A 6,372-nucleotide genomic window follows, 5' to 3' on the forward strand; every position below is an offset into this window, starting at 1 on the left:
TCCACTCGCAGGATTCAAGGCCGCGCTAGAGGAGGAAAGGGAAGAGGGGAATGAAGCGCTCAGTTCGGTAGTGGGAAGGGCAGAATCGAATCACCAAACACACCCAGATAATAGAAACTGACCTACAGACACTATAAACATCACTGTGACTGTGGGTATGTCCTTTACACATGTTTAATCAGCAGAGGTCTGCATGCATTTCAGTATTACTTATCTTCTCACTGCGGATAACTGCGTGCCTGCTGAACCCTTTTCTATAGGCTATGTTGATACTGTTAATATTTATATTGTTACTTCGTTTTTATTTGAAACCCATTCTCAACACCTTTACTATTTCTAGTTTCTAATATTTTACAGTGATTTTACATTGTGATCGTAATACTTTTTTTTTTTTTTTTCAACTTTTTGGCTGCGCAAGGCTGCGTTCGGGATCTTACTTCCAGATCAGCAATTAAACCCACGCCCCCTGCAAGAAAAAAAATAGGGAAGTCCCTATTTTTTTCTTAGTATATCCAGGTTGCCCGTGGGAAAACTTCCTGAACTTTATCTCACTGCAAGTAAGAAGTCCATAGTGAAGTGAAGTCGTTCAGTCGTGTCCGACTCTTTGTGACCCCATGGACTGTGGCCTACCAGTCTTCTCCGTCCATGTGATTTTCCAGGCAAGAGTCCTGGAGTGGGTTGCCATTTCCTTCTCCAGGGGATCTTCCCCACCCAGGGATCAAGACCAGGTCTCCCGCATTGTAGGCAGATGCTTTTACCATCTGAGCCCCCAGGGAAGTCCATACTTGTATCCAAAACAGTGGTATTTTTTTGACCTTTTGCTCTTTCATCTTTGTCCCATTCCTTTGGGCCAAAAGTTCTCTTCACGTTTCACCCAACTTAAAGCAATGTTTATCAAGCTCCTATTGGGTGCTGTGAGGGAATACAAATAAATATAAACCATAATCTGTGACTTCAAATGACTTACAGTTTACTTCCAATACAATACAGGAAACAGGACAATATGTATCCAAAAAAGAAACTTAAGTTTCAAAAGAGAAACACTTGCAACACTCTGGTCTTTAGCCTCAAGGGAATTTAAAGTATGTGTATGTCTTGGAGAGACATACACATCAAGTTAAATATGACAGTAAAGACAAGAGAGAAGAGCTTAGAGAGGGGACCAGGAACTCTGGACTGTGATTGTCAGAGAAAATTTTAAGATGGGCTAACTTAAGCAGGGATTTTATCTATTTATATGTACACACTGTTGTTGTTTAAACCCTGAGTTGTGTCCAGCTCTTTTGTGACCCCACGGACTATATATAGCCCATCAGGCTCCTCTGTCCATGGGATTTCCCAAGCAAGAATACTGGAGTGGGTTACCATTTCCTTTTCCAGGGGGTTGTCCTGACCGGGGGATCGAAGCCGTGTCTCCTGTATTTGCATGCAGATTCTTTACCACAGAGCCACCAGGGAAGCCCTAACAGTGCTTTGTTTGTTTATTTTTGGCTGTGCTGAGTCCTTGTTGCGGCACACAGGCTTTCTCTAGTTGCAAAGAGCAGGGGCTACTCTCTAGTTGCAGCCCATGGGCTTCTCTTTGCAGCAGCCTCTCCTGTCTTGGAGCACAGGCTCTAGGCACACAAGCTTCAGTTGTTGCCGCATGAGGGCTCTAGAGCGTGGGTTCCGTATTGTAGTTCACCAGCGTAGTTGCTCTGCGGCATGTGGAATCCTCGGTCACCAGGGATTGAACCTGTGTCCCCTGCATTGGCAAGCAGATTCATAGCCACTGCGCAGAGGAGTCCCTCAAGCAGGGATTTAGAGGAACTCTGAGACTGATCAGTCTTAGAGGTCATTTAGGTCACTTTCTCAGCCTTCTCAGAAAGGAATTCAGTGACAAAGTGATAGGTAGTGGATCTATTTAGGGAGAAACATACTCCACAGCATCAGGACCATCTGCCATCTCAGAAGAGGCCCAGAAATAAAATATGGTTAGTTTCTATGGGCTGGGTAATTTCATAGGCTAATGACTGGGAGGATTATTTCAACTGTTTCAGGGAAGGGGCAGGGATTTCCAAAAATTAGGCCACTGCCCTCTTTTTGACCTTTGATGGTTAGCCTCAGAACTCTCATGGTGGGTGTGTCATTTAAATGCTCATATATTACAAAGGCTTCCCTGGTGGCTCAGATAGTAGAGTCTGCCCGCACTGTGGGAGACCAGGGTTCAATCCCTGGGTCGGTAAGATTCCCCTGGTGAAGGAAACGGCAACCCACTCCAGTATTCTTACCTGGAAAGCCGCATGGATGGAGGAGCCTGGCAGGCTACAGTCCATAGTGTTGCAAAGAGTTGGACACAACTGAGCGACTTCATTTCATATTACAAAGACTGTATAATGGGGCTCAAGGGCTTCCCAGCTGGTGCTCAGTCAGTTCAGATGCTCAGTCATGGCCGACTCTTTTCGACACCATGGACTGCAGCATGCCAGGCTTCCATGTCCATCACCAACGCCCGGAGCTTGCTCAAACTCATGTCCATCGAGTCAGTGATGCCATCCTGGTGTAGCCACATGTTCTGGGAAACACTCACTCAGAAGGACGATGCAGATAGTGGAGTGCAGTTTATTACACCTGTGGGCCCAAGGAAGAGTCTTCTCATAGCCAAGGACCCCCACCAGGTTTTGTGAAAACCTCATATACCCTAAGCCTACGTGCCCAAACCCACCTCCCCAAATTCCCTGAAACTAGTCTGAACAAAGGAAAAAAAAAGATATAATCAAAGTTAATGGTGATTCATATGCCTTAAGCCTAGGTAGTTAAGAGTGGACAATTATCAATAGGCTTGTGGTCATACCCCAATAAGCATAATAGAATGCATGATTCTATTCAGTTACACAGATAATTAGGGTATTCTTTTAGGCATGGAGAGCCCTGGGGCTCTTCCTTCTGGGGGCTGGTTTTCCAGTTGGTATGTCATTTCCATCGATGTTGGGCATATAGCTCAAAGTCCACAGTCTGGTCAAGCTGGAGTCCTGCTTTCAAGGTAGTGCCTGTTCTGTTTCCTCTTTCAATCCAACCATCTCATCCTCTGTCATCCCCTTCTCCTGCCTTCAATCTTTCCCAGGTGGTGCTAGCAGTAAAGAATCCGCCTGCCAACGAGGAGACACAAGAGATGCAAGTTCCATCCCTTGCATCCCATTCCATCCCAGGGGGTCGGGAAGATGCCCTGGAGTAGGAAATGGCGCCCCACTCCAGAATTCTTGCCTGGGGAATTCCATGAACAGAGGAGCCTGGGGAACTACAGTCCATGAGGCCACAAAAAGTCAGAGATGACTGAATGACTGAGCACTGTCTGTCTGTAATGGTGCTCAAGGTCCACTGGAAGTTGAATTTTCCATCTAGACCTTGTGGGTTCTAATCAGTTTTTGTCAGGGCCGATGTTTATATCATTCTTTTAAAGGTTGTTCCCTGTCCCCTTCCCTCCTGTTTCATTTCAGATAGTCTTCATATTGTTACACTGAAACTGGTTTCACCTCTTGGTATCACACCAATAGACAGCAAAGCCAATGATCAGGAGAAAGAAGAGTTTATTATCACTAGCAGTAAGTAAGGAGAGCACCAGGGATTTTTCCCAAAGTAGCATCTCCCTGAAAAGCAAAATTGGGGAACTTTTAAGCTAAAAGTACACATATATTCAGGAAGGAGCTTGAGGAGAGAACTTAGCATAGAATTGGGGCAACGGTTGACAGAGTCCAAACTTTAGTTGATTGGAGTCAAAAGGGTCAGCAGCATCATTCCATCCTGCACCTATGTGGAGGTGTTAGTTCCATACAGAACCTATTATTCTGTATATCCCTTGAGGAGGAACTAGGACTCTGCTCTTTCATTGTACTATTATTTGCCTTTTCTCTGTTAGTGCATTCCTTTGTTCCTTAAGATGATTAATTACTGAGACCTGTTGAAGGGTAAGCATAGCTCCAGGCTTAGATCACAAAAAGTCTTAGGCCAAAATGACTTCTCTTATAACAAGAAAGCCATTAATTGTTCTCTTTCTCCAGAGATTCCCCTAACTTATCTGCTTACAAAATGGCACAGATTCACATGCCCCCCAATTAATCTCACTCCTCTGGATAACCCCTTGTTTATTATTTTACCAAGAACGGAACCAGGCACTAGAGAAACTGTCTCTCTAAGGGATAGACAGATCTCAGTTAAAACCCAGTTCCCCAATCTACCTATCTGTCCTTGGCCAGCTCACATTTCTCTGACATTTTCTCCATTCTGAAGGCAGTTATGATGATGGCAATATTGTCCTTTTTCTATTCTAACTACCTAACAATATGACTTACCTTAGGACAGGGAAGCTGGCTTGCTGCAGCCCATGGGGTGGCAAAGAATCAGACACAGCTGAGCAACTGAAAAACAACAATGGCAAAATAAGAATTACATAATATAAAAGATGTACTATGCTTCCTTAGCACAGGGCCTGGTACATTTTAAGAACTGCAATGGTAGTTATTTTCATCACTCTCATTTTCAGTCTAAGAATGCATTTGCAACCCCATACTTATATCAGTTAATCTACAACAAAGGAGGCAAGAATACATGATGGAGAAAAGACAATCTCTTCAATAAATAGTATAGAGAAAACTGGACAGCTATACATAAAAGGATGAGATTAGAACATTTCCTCACACCATATTCAAAAATAAACTGAAAATGGATTAAAGACCTAAACATTAGACCTAGAAGAGAACATAGGCAGAACACTTTTTGATGTAAATCACAGCAATATATTTTAGATCAGTCTCCTAAGGCAAAAGAAATAAAAACAAAAATAAACAAATGGGACCTAACTAAACTTAAAAGCCTTTGCACAGCAAAGTAAAAGACAATCTAGTGAATGAGAGAAAATACTTGCTGATGATATGATCAATAAGGGGTTAATATCCAAAATGTACAAACAGCTCATATAACTTAATATCAGTAAACAACCCAGTTTTGTTTATTTTTTGGCTGCACTGGGTAACATGTGGGCTTAGTTGCCCCCAGCACATTGGGTCTTAGCTGCTCTACCAGGGACTGAACCCATGTCCCCTGCTTTGGAAGGCTGATTCTTAACCCCTGGACCACCAAGAAAGTCCCTATTTTTTTTAATGTATTTTTAATTGGAGGATAATTGCTTTAAAATGTTTGTTAGTTTCTGCCATACAACAATGTGAATCAGCCATAGGTATATATATATCCCCTCCCTCTTAAACCTCCCTCCCTAATCCACCATCCCACCCCTCTAGGTTGAGGAGACCACCAGGTTGAGCTCCCTACCACTGGGTTTTAAAACAGCCCAGATAGACAACCTTCCAAAGAAGACATACACATGGCTAATAAGCACATGAGAAGATGCTCAACATCACTAAGTGTTCAGTTCAGTTCAGTTCACTAACTCCCAGAGTTCACTCAAACTCATGTACATCCAGTCGGTGATGCCATCCAGCCATCTCATCTTCTGTCGTCCCCTTCTCCTCCTGCCCTCAATCCCTCCCAACTTCACGGTCTTTTCCAATGAGTCAACTCTTCGCATGAGGTGGCCAAAGTACTGGAGTGTCAGCTTCAGAATCCGTCCTTCCAGTGAACACCCAGGACTGTTCTCCTTTAGGATGGACTGGTTGGATCTCCTTGCAGTCGATGGGACTCTCAAGAGTCTTCTCCAACACCACAGTTCAAAAGCATCAATTCTTCGGTGCTCAGCTTTCTTCACAGTCCAACTCTCACATCCATACACAACTACTGGAAAAACCATAGCCTTGACTAGACGGACCTTTCTTGGCAAAGTAATGTTTCTGCTTTTTAATATGCCATCTAGGTTGGTCATAACTTTCCTTCCAAGGAGTATGTGTCTTTTAATTTCATGGCTGAAATCACCATCTGCAGTGATTTTGGAGCCCAAAATAATAAAGTCTGACACTGTTTCCCCATCTATTTCTCATGAAGTGATGTGACCAGATGCAATGATGTTATTTTTCTGAATGTTGAGCTTTAAGCCAACTTTTTCACTCTCCTCTTTCACTTTCATCAAAAGGCTTTTTAGTTCTAATACTTCACTAAGTATTCAGTTCAGTTCAGTTCAGTCGCTCAGTCATGTCCGACTCTTTGCGACCCCATGAACTGCAGCATGCCAGGCCTCCCTGTCCATCACCATCTCCCGGAGTTCACTCAAACTCACGTCCATCGAGTCGGTGATGCACTAAGTATTAGAGAGATGCAAATCAAAATCACAATGAGATCACCTTACACCTGTCATAATGATTATTATCATAATGTCTATGAAAGTGAAAGAGGAGAGTGAAAAGTTTGGCTTAAAGCTCAACATTCAGAAAACTAAGATCATGGCATCTG

This window comes from Bos grunniens, chromosome 3 (genome assembly GCF_055505025.1).
Source record: "Bos grunniens cultivar Pamir isolate PY7600 chromosome 3, Bosgru_T2T1.0, whole genome shotgun sequence".
Lineage (NCBI taxonomy): Eukaryota > Metazoa > Chordata > Mammalia > Artiodactyla > Bovidae > Bos > Bos grunniens.